We start from the raw sequence: 11209 nt of genomic DNA on the forward strand, positions 1-11209 counted from the left end.
CATTTTCAGGAAAAAAAATAAGGCATTAGACAAAAATATATCAAAATATGCATATTTGGATTTGCATAAAACATTCTGTGAAGTTTCAAATGAAATTTTCAGAAATCCCAACAGCAAAAGAATGTATTTTAATATTCAGAATGAGTATTCAAAATTATCACTTAGAGTTACAAACAGAAAACTGGAAAACGCATCAGAAAACTGACACACAGATTTATAAACGCAACTGTCTTCCCTATTTGGAGGTGTTAAGATCAATCATTAAGTACGCAGTGAACAATATTAGATCTTCATTTGTAATATTAATAAAAGCTGAAACACACCCTGGGAATCTTTTGCTTGGGCCAAAGGGAAGAAAACTGTAATAACTCTTTTTCACAGATTATTAAGTTGAATAGTACATGTGGGCCTGGGGAACCAGAAATATATCAGTGGATCAATGGCTAAAAGAGCCAGCACTCTGAAGAGAATATTCTAAGTGTAAGATTTGAATGATAATGAAAATACTCAAGGAGTCTCCTGAAAAAGATTCTCATCAGCAGACAATGCAAATTTTAAGGGAAACTGTGATATTTTAGGGATAATTTAAAATTCCAAGAGACAATAAGATAAAGATCTTCCCATGTTAAAAATTTAAAACCCAGGTTGATGGGATTTTTTTTTATCACTAAAAACCATTAGTTTAATTTTCTGAGGTAAAGAGAGTCCAGAAGACATATATAATAGAAACAAAGAACTCTTGTGTTACTCAATAATATTAATAATAGTCAAAACTTATATCCTACTTCCCCCGTGCCAGGCTCGGCTCTATGTACTTTTCATGTATTTACTAATTTAATGAGGTAGATACTATTATTATCCTTACTTTACAGATGAGGAAACTAAGGAATAGAGAGATTAACTAACTTTCCCAAGTCACACACTAATGAATGACAGAGCTATGATCTGAATTCAGTCTTCCAACTTCAACATCTACGCTCTCACCATCCCACCATTTAACTAAAGGTATTAAAAAGTATGTAAGCTCAGTGATAAGTCATGTTGATAGCATGTATTCTTGATATAATGTGATGAGAATGGCAGTCTTCTCTGTGGTCATCCTCCCCCAAATCCATAACCCCTGTCTAACCGTAAGAAAAACATGAGACCACCTCAAATTGATAGGCATTCTACAGAATACTTGACCAACCCTACTCAGAACTGTCAAAGTCATCAAAAACAAGGTGAGTCCAAAAAGCTGTCACAGACCAGAGGAGGCTAAGAAGACACTAGGATTGAATGTAATGTGGCATTGTGGATAGAATCCTGGAATAGAAAAAGGACATTAGGGAATAACTAGGAAATCTAAATCCTGGGATTTAGGTAACAGTAATATACCAAAGTTGGTTCTTTAGATGTGACAAATCTAGCACCGTAATGTAAGATGTGAATAAAACGGGAAACTGGGTGAGGGGATATAGGAACTCTTTGTATAATCTTTGCAACTTGTATATAAATCTAAAACTACTTAAAAACCAAAAGCTTATCTTTTTCAAGTATATAAGCAACTAATTTGGTGTTTACTTCCCATCTCCAACCATCCCTTGAGGTATTTCTTTGTGAGATGTTGAATAGATAAGCAGCTGGTGTCAGAAAAACACAATGAAGGAACCAAATGAGAGTTTTCTTTCCCATGGCAGGGAACTAACTCCAGGCAAAGAGGGACGGGTCTCCTTTACAATTAATTTTTTTGATTGAGGTAACATTGCCTTATTACACTATATAAATTTAAGGTGTACATCATTATATTTAGATTTATGTGTAGACTACATTGTGTGCAGCACTCAAAGTCTAATTGCCCTCCATCACTCAATAAATGGGGCCTTTTACCCCTTTGCTCTCCCCGCTCCCACTTTCCCCTCTGGTAACCACCAATCTATTCTCTACATCTGTGTGTCTGTTTGCGGTTATTGGTGTTATTTTATCTTCCACATATGAGTGAAAATCATATGGTATTTGGCTTTCTCTGTCTGACTTATCTTGTTGTCCTTGGAGAAAGTCCTAGGGAATCTAGCCAAAAGTCCTGAAGGCAAAATAAAATAATATGCATTTATCCATTTCTTTTTTACCAACAAGGATGTGATTTGTGCCCTACGCCCAACCTAAGGACATTTTAAAATTGAGTACTGACAATTCTAAGTGGTATTTCCATGTTTCCTCTTACAGTTACTACTACACAAAACAGACCTTTTATACAGTCTTTCCAGGCACCAAGTATAACTATGAGGTTTTATTCCGTAATATGTCAGATCCTTTGGAAAACCAACTCTGACTATACCCTGAGGAGATGGCAGGAAGCCCCCTCTGTTAGCTCAAGGAAAAGGCCCACGCTAGAATGTAGTGGAGGAAGGCTTTTGTAACCAGACAAACCTGATCGGTGGGCAAGAATTAGCCAGGAAATAAACATTCTAGTCAGAAAGAGCAACATGGACAAAGGCCTAGAGGCAAGAGAGCACGGTGAACTTGTGTTTTTCAGAACTGCAGTAATAAATATGCTGACTATAAAGTGTATGATGGGAGGCAGAAGAAATGCAGCTGGAGAGATAACCCTTCAAATATGTTTCGGGATATATTTCAGGAAGAAAAAGTCTATTATGGACAAAGATGAAGTCACACGCACAAAAAAACATTAACTGTATATGGACGAATAGACTTCAGACAGGCCTGAAGCCAGGGGTGATACGGCAAAGAAAGTGACCTTCAAGTCACTCAATGTCTCAGTAAACAATTTACATAGATGAAATGTATTCATATGTTGTGCTATATGCATACCATGGACTACTATACAGCAGTGAAAATGAATAAACTATAGCAACACCATCAACATGGAAGAATCTAAAATCAATGGGCAAGCCACAGAAGAATACAGAAGGTATGATTCCATTTATATAAAGTTCCAAAATGGTGCCATGTTAACTAGACTTATGGTGATCATCAAATCATTATGTTGTACACCTGAAACTAATATAATGTTATATGTCAATTATACCTTAGTAAAAATGAAGAAATAAAGGTAAAAAACAGGCAAAACTAAATAATATATTATTTATAGGTACATACACAGTTGGTAAAAACTTATCAGGAAAAAAAGGAATGATCACCCCAAAGTTTGGAGTAGAGGTCAACTGAGGGTAAGGAAAGAGAACAAGAAGCACATGCAGTGAGCTCCAAAAATACTGGGAACATAAAACTCTTTCTTAGTTGAGTAGTGAGTACATAGTTACTTATATTTATAATTTTTTTTTTTAGGAAAATTAGCCCTGAGCTAACTGCTGCCAATCCTCCTCATTTTGCTGAGGAAGCCTGGCCCTGAGCTAACATCTGTGCCCATCTTCCTCTACTTTATATGTGGGTTGCCTACCACAGCATGGCATGCCAAGCGGTGCCATGTCCACACCCGAGATCTGAACCGGTGAACCCCGGGCCTCCGAAGCAGAACATGCACACTTAACCACTGCGCCACTGGGCCAGCCCTATTTATAATTTTTTAAAGGTACATATAGAATACATACTTTTATATGCATGAACTATGTCAGAATTTTAAGAAAGACAAGAAAAAGTTAAACAATGAGTTTTTTTTTTAAACCTAAGCAGCCCTAGGTTTATCGATTAATATCCCAAAATAAACTATGTTACCTCAGACAAGTTATTCTCTGTGCACCTTGGTTCTTTGATCTGCAAAGATGGAGAAACTGAGTCTCACAGATATTAACTGTATTCCTAAAACCTACCTCTCAAGATTATTATCAGAATTAAATGAAATAACATATGTGAAAGCACTTAGAACAATTCCTGGCACATAATAAGCAGTTAACAGATATTAGAGGTCTCCCTTATTTTTATTATTATAGCAGATATTTAATAAGTGCTAATTTCCCTTCTGTCCTTTCTTTCAGAAAGGGAAGAGGAACCAGTACCATCAAGGTCCATTCTGAATTCCAGCAGAAGAATCGGGCAGAGGCATTAGTGTTCGTAGCTGCATTACTACTGTATTTCTTCAATTCTAAGATGCACATTTTGTGGCATTGTAATGTTTCTACAATTGGGATTGCATCTTCTAATCAATGCACGATTTAATATAGGAGGTTTTACCTCCTAAAAACATCTTATTAAAACAAAGATATGTCTTAGACTTGACTGTGCCCCAGAATCGAGGAAATAAAGTAATTATGCTGCTGCCATAGCAGACATGACAGTTTTAAGACAAGAATAGGTAAGCAACTAGGGAGCAGAGGCCAGGCCTTAGCAAAGCCACCATGATGGTCATAACCTTAAAAGATCATGAGTTTTCTATTAATAGCCTGATCGCCCCCAAGCCTCTGAAGCCTGTGGATACAAGTAAGTCAAACTGCTTGGGCCCCACATTTTGCTGGTTCTAAACCCTGAGTACCAAAGCTTCAAGACTTCAGCCCCCCTCCCCACGTCTCCCCAGTGACTTCTGGGAGTCCTCTATGCTCAGGGCCAGCCCTTCCATTTGCTTCAGCTCTGTCCTTTCTGTAGATGTCCTCTCTTTGCCCAGTGTATCTCCTGGTACTTAAAATCTGAGCATCATCCAGATGTAATTTCTTGCTAAATCTTCCTGCTGAGTTAAGGGTTAAGTAATCTGGGTCCCTTGCAGACATTTTAGCAGCAGTCTATGTCTTTGTTGGAATTGCTGTAATTCAGGAAATGTGCTGGTTGGGAAGAAAGGTGATAAATGTGAGGCAAGTGTCAATCTTGTCTTTTTTACAACCCCCTGCTCCCTTTTAAGGCATCCTCCAAATTTCTAGATCTGGACTAGAGAAATACACCAAGCCCTCGGTTCCTTGGCAGAGCACAGACGACCCTCATCCATCAGCCTGTTACTGACCAAGGCTTTTCTGGCTCACGCGCCAGCTTGGCCCACTTTCTTCTCTTAGATGACTCCCCACTGTTGCCCCTAGGACTTATCTTCAACATGCTATCCACCAATATGTAAAAAGAAAACAAAGGTCAGAACTTCTGGGAAGGGAGAATCTGTTCCCCCCACTTTCCTCATCCAAATGAGAAAAGGGAGTAAGGACAACTTCCAGTGTGAAATTCCCCCAAAGTCTGCCCATATTGCCCTTCATTTAGCTTAGTTCATGGGCTTCTCTGCCCTTCATCTTCAGCATTGAGAGGGCAGTTTCTGGTTCAGAGTGTAGGAGAAATTCTGGAGCCATTAGCGTTTCTTTAAGCATTGAAGTATAAGTCCATTCTCTGGAAAAACATACAGTGTTTAAGGAGCCCTTGCTACCCTCTGTAGGCCTTTATATCTACAGTCTTCAAGTTTCCAACAAGAAGAATCTTCATTTTTAATCTAGGGATGTTCCTTCATCTTTTGATCATTTTCCTTTCCCTTCTCTCCACCCGTCCATCTCCCTGTCATTCCTATTCTGCCTCTGAGGATCTGTGCACAAAACTCCTCTTAACAAGCCCCTTCATCCCATACATATCAACTCACACAGATGGACACTTGGCAGGAGGAGGATGCTGGTTCTCCAGAGTCAACCAGATTCTGAATTTTAATTTGGTCCGCCCAGGGACTCTTGCCACGATTATACATACCACAGAAGAGAATGAATAGCAGTGAGTAACAAGCTCAAATTTAATATCCTGATAATAAGTTTGGGCTTCAGAGAGGAAAATTCTATTCTGTAATGTACCTATTTTCTTTTTTTTTTTTAAAGATTGGCACCTGAGCTAACAACTGTTCCCAATCTTTCTTTTTTTTCCTTTTTCTCCCCAAATCCCCCCAGTATATAGCTGTATATTTTAGTTGTCAGTCCTTCTAGTTGTGGCATGTGGGACGCCGCTTCAGCGTGGCCTGATGAGTAGTGCCGTGTCTGCGCCCAGGATCCGAACCAGCGAAATCCTGGGCCACCAAAGTAGAGCGCATGAACTTAACCACTCGGCCATGGGGCTGGCCCTGAACTATTTTCTTAAAAGCTAATTAGTCCACGTAGGAGGGCTGCTGAAAGGAAATGTCATCCTGGTCCTAAATGAATATCAACTCAACTACCGAAATATGGCGATTGCTAGGAATACCGTTTGCAGCTGTAAACTGCAGCAAATACTCCAGTTCATGCTGGAGAATATCTATGGGGTGGTGACTCACTGCATATATTATTGATGGAGCTGGGCTATGATGTGCGATGGCAGTGAAAATAACTCGTAAACTGAAATCAGACACAATATTCTGAGCTTCCACAAGAAAAGCCCAACTACCAATTTTCCCCTCATACTTGTGAAACATTCTGACTGGATGAGGGTTTCAACGATATGCCTTATTTTCAGGCTCAATTAAATAGTTAAACACTTCTCCTGGCATTCAGCTAAAATGAACAAAATGTTCATGGTAGTAGTTCTGTAGTAATAGAAATAAAGCTCTAGAAAACTCGCTATGGTTAGATCTAGCAGTGCAAATGACCAGACTGCAGGGTGAGTTGCCAGGTCTTTAGAAGCAATCTGAACCACCAAGGTGGACTACTTTACAAGTCAATGCAATCAGGAGGCTCCATATTGATCTTTTATAACAAAAGAAGTCAAATGGTTAAACCTGCTGGCACTGCTACAAGTCCCTAAACATTTCTAGATGCAGTATCAATTACTACAATCTCACTTCTTCCATCCCCAAACAATCCGGACCAGGCGAAGGGTATGGTTTTGCTTTTATATTGAAATTTCAATAATCTATTCATAAAACATAATATACAGGCTTCTGAACATGAAGAAAAAAACATCCGTTTGCTGTACCATTTACCTTTACGTTTACAGAGGATTCGTATATATCCATCACCTTTCCTAGAGAAATATCTCAAAGTTCATTCTTTACTAAAAATGGGTCAATAGTGTCTTCCTTGGAAACAAAGACAGCAAACCATTGTAGGATCAAAAATAATTCCCAAATTCTTTCTTCATAGGTTACTGAATCAAATATTGTGGCTACTTTTAGTGCCCAAATAACATCAAAAGCCTTTCAGTTTCAGATGAACAGTTTTATGAGCCTTTCTATGTAATACAGATTATTTCATTGTGTAATCTAAAGACGTGAAATTGTAGAACCATGGGGCAACAGTTTGGTATTTTATACCTTAAGAGGATAGTATTGTCAAACAGCTGGTTAGAATCGCTGTAACTTCAGTGAAATTTTACTTGATAGATCTATGTTTTCAAAACATGTGTTGTTTTTATGTGGTTATGCAAAGCCTAACAAAATGCGTTGTTCCAGTGTGTTACTGATGTGTGCAGGTCTACTCAGGAGGTCAGAACATTCCTAGCTCCTAGGGCCCCTTCCAGAGGCCATGTTTTGATTTGGGATCTGGAAACAAAGTTGCTGAGAGAAGTGAGGTCAGTTTTGCTATGAGGGAAGTCATTAGTCTACCAAAGGGAATCAAAGCTTAACAATGAAACATAGAAACAAGAAAACAGATAGTGAGGTTGGTGGCCGAAACAATTCAGAGAAGGATAATCAAGCGCAAGTTCAAATCTGGGCACTTGGAATCTGAACTTTGAACGGACAATATGCATTCTGCGTTGTTTGGCTTATTAATTCAGGGGCTTCTTTATCCTTCATCTTCAGTTTTGAAAGAGGATTTCTGGTTCACAGTCAGAACATTCCTGAAACCACTAGTGTTTCTGCAGGCAATGGAGAAAAAGTCCACTCTCTGGAACAACATAGGTTTTAGGCAGTCCTTGCTGCCCTTTTCAGGCCTTTATATACATAGCCAAATCCCTCATTAGCCTTCATGTTTCCAACAAGAACAATTCTCATTTTTTCAATCTAGGGAGGCACATGCTTCAGGGCAAGGCAATAATAGACACTACTGAGTTACGTGAAAGGGTCACTGAAGATAAACCCAAAGGAGGGCTGAAGCTGGTTTGGATGCCCAGCTAGATGCTTCACTGCAGCGACATGAGTATGGCAAACTGCTGAAATTTGCTGAGGATCTATCACGTTCCACAAGATCACGCTTGCAAGAACTACCAGCATGTCTGACAAAATCACTGGAATCTAGAACTTCCTCAAGGCTATTCCCTGAGAATGCGCAGCCAGACAAGCAGCTAAGTGATACCTGACCACCTGCCCTCACTGGATTGAAGTCCTGATTCTTCCACTGTTTCAATTACAAGCTCTGAGTAGAAATAGGGGATATGGGGGGTTGACATCCTGACAGACTCTAACTGCTTCAACTTTACTGTGCAGACCACCTCCCACAACTGATAACCATGTAGGTGGGCAGACATGCTTTCAGAAATGTGAGTGGATGCTTGGAAAGAAAGAAAATCCAACCACAATATTGAAAATCCATGTTCCATACATTTGCACATCTTATTCCTTCTCTCCTAAATTCTCACAATAGTCTTTGCTTTTATTAAGCATAAATTTGACACAACTATTATAGATTTACTCATTCTCTCCCTCCCTCTCCCCCCAAAAATGCCAGTTGTGACTGGTCAGACTCACTTTCTGGGCTCTGCTCTCCCCAGTCCCTGGCGCTGTGGATGCTTCGGGCCGGAGCATCAGTCTCCACTGGAGGCAGGAGTTCTGAGCAGCGCTCAAGCCCACTATGCGAGAGGGGCCAGGAGTTTCTGAGGCCCCTGCGGGAACCTGGGAAGGGAAAACGGGGACGGTAGAGGCCAGACCTCCTGGGCTCCCTGCCCCACTTTGGCGCAGTTCTCCTTTATTTCACGTATTGGGCTTGTTTGTAAACTTCTCTTAGTACAAAAGGTTCAAAGGATTTTCAAGGGTTTGGAATGGCCTTTGTGGCAGAAGGAGGTCCTAAGGGGAGTCGGACAGGGCTTGAAGGCGGGGACCTGTCACCCGCTGTGACAGGAGGGAAGAAACCTCTCTCTCTGATAATAACCACAGCACCGCCTACCTCACAGGTCGCCATGAGAGCCAAACCGGGCTCCCAGCGCGAGCGGCCTGGGCAGAGCTGGTTCCGCCTGCGGCCGCCTTTCCCCCAGAAGTCCCGCGCCGCGACCCCTACCTGGCCGACCCCGCCCCCCCCCCCCCCCACCGCACACACACCGGAAGTGGGCCTCGTGGGCGGCGACGGCCTCCCACCGCCTGGGTGTCCTCTCCTCCGGCAGAGACGCGGGTCCCTCCCGCCTAGAGTCCCACCCGCTGGCGAGAGTCTGATCCCACAGGCCTCGATGTCGCCTCTGCTGGTCAAGATTATTTCTCCACTGGCCACCAGTTCCACTCTCCGCACCAAGAATCGGCCCTAGACTCTTAAGGAACATCTTTTTTCTCAGTCCATGCCCGGAGCCATGACAGAGACCTCTAAGCCCGCTTAGGAATTCCACCCAACTGCCCAGCCAGAGGCTCACAGAGGCCGCGCAAAGGGAGCCCATATCCGAGTTCGCTGAATTGGAGGTGGAAATTGTCGCCCTGTGCCACACGCTGGCAGCCAGAGAGAGACGCTGCGTGGAGCTCAAGAGGAAGCTGGGCCTCGAGGCCTTGGTGGGGCTGAGGCAGCATCTGCCCAAGAGCTGGCGCAAGGTTCAGGTCTCCAACGCCCACGTGAAACAAAAGACGACAGCTGCCCTGTTCGCCGTGGGCTCTGCCATCTGCGGGAAGCTTGCAGACATGAAGAAGTCGGCCACATTCAGATCCTCTGAAGGTCTGTTGGGGACAGTCAAGTCCAGAGGCCCAGGGGGCAGAGAGCTTGGCGGTGACTGCCTTCCTTCTTGAGCGGGAAGTGGGGATGATCTGCTCCCAGTTTCTGAGACTGGGAACGATCCGCTTTCTGGAAGTGGAGCTGATCCTGTTCCAGGGAGTGCGGATGACCTGCTGCCCTTTCTGAAGCTGGAGTGAGCCCCTTGGTAACCTTGCCTGGCCACCTAACCAGTGCAAGAACTCCCCTCATCACAGCTGCAATTCTGCCCGCCAAAGACAAGGAGCCAAACTACAATTGTAAAGTTAATTCGGGATATGGACAGAGTCCAGTTTTGAGAAAAGCAATGCCCATTTGTAGATAGATAGTGGCTGCCATTGAGATAGAGAACGCAACGCTTTGCATCCAGCTATTTTACACTGAAATTTATAGATGAAATGTATCACTATCCTAATCTTCCTGGGGTTGCATTTACATGGACAGGACAATGGCTCCAGAGGGATCTTAGGCAAAGCCCAAACTCTTTTTTGGAAAACTAATCTGTCGGAAGGATGAAGTAGGTTTCTGTTTAGAACTGGGAAAAGATATGAAATAATGTGTAATTTTATCCTTTCCCATTTCCTTCTTTCCCTAAATCTCAGAAGGAACCTTGAAAGCTGCACCTGGCCTACGATTTTTATTGTAAAAAGATGATCGAGAAAACTTGTTTTTCTCTTGAGACCTCAGAAAAGGGGGGAATATTAGTAGACTAATTGTTACATAATCCTGTAACTTTTTTAAAACTTGATTTATTTTAAAGTTCCTAATTAAACAGAGTAACTGTAGCTTCGATTTAGGAAATGAGCTACTTTGGACTCAAGCTGAAATTGCAACTCTGCTTTGCCTTGTGCTTTGTTTATAATCTTTGTATATATCAAAAAGAGGGTTTTGAAGTGTAACCCTTGTGGCAGCGTGTCTCTGCCACAGCAGCGTGCCACAAAAGGAAGAATATTGCTTTTCTGTTCTGCAGCAATTCCTAGTTAGTTACCCCCTCCAGCTGAGGGGCTGGAAGGAAAACAGCACAGCCAAGTTCAAGAAAGGTAAACCTCTTAAGCAACATGAGCAAAACCAAATACCACTATAAATGCAAAAGTACGTGGTACACTGTAAAGTCACTGATGTATTCCAACCCTCTACGGATTTCTCAAGACAGTTTTGCTTGGATTAAAACAAGATGTTCAACTATTTTATGTGTTTGTTTTTTAATTTGTTATCAACCACAATGGTTTTCTATACTGAAGAACTAGAGACAAACTTGCAGCATGCATAAAGGCCAAGTAGTCCAACAGGCAAAGGCTTTGACCCCATACCGCAGAAAGCCTTGTGTTAGGAAAGATCTCAGACTGACATCATGGCTAACCCAGAATATGTTCTATTTCATTTAATACTTCAAACAAATGCAGTAACAGTTTCCTCCAATAAATCCTCAACTCCCCAAGAGCAGTAAAGAACATATCTATTTTTGTTCATCATTGTATTCCCATGCCTGGCTTAGGGTAGATGTTCAATAA

At 41.8% G+C, this 11209-nt stretch overlaps 1 long non-coding RNA gene and 1 pseudogene across 1 annotated transcript; one reads left to right on the top strand and one right to left on the bottom strand.

The window, feature by feature from the left end:
- Window positions 1–4404: 4404 nt before the first annotated feature.
- On the bottom strand, window positions 4405–9038 carry LOC139081303 (uncharacterized). Its single transcript, XR_011536411.1, has 3 exons — window positions 8919–9038; window positions 8504–8647; window positions 4405–4712 (listed from the first exon to the last, which is right to left on the bottom strand). It is a non-coding gene; the product is annotated as an uncharacterized lncRNA (long non-coding RNA).
- Window positions 9039–9075: 37 nt separating this feature from the next.
- Window positions 9076–10883, top strand: LOC103560049 (tumor protein D55 pseudogene; annotated as a pseudogene).
- Window positions 10884–11209: the final 326 nt, after the last annotated feature.

This window comes from Equus przewalskii, unplaced genomic scaffold (assembly GCF_037783145.1).
Source record: "Equus przewalskii isolate Varuska unplaced genomic scaffold, EquPr2 contig_4043, whole genome shotgun sequence".
Taxonomy (NCBI): domain Eukaryota; kingdom Metazoa; phylum Chordata; class Mammalia; order Perissodactyla; family Equidae; genus Equus; species Equus przewalskii.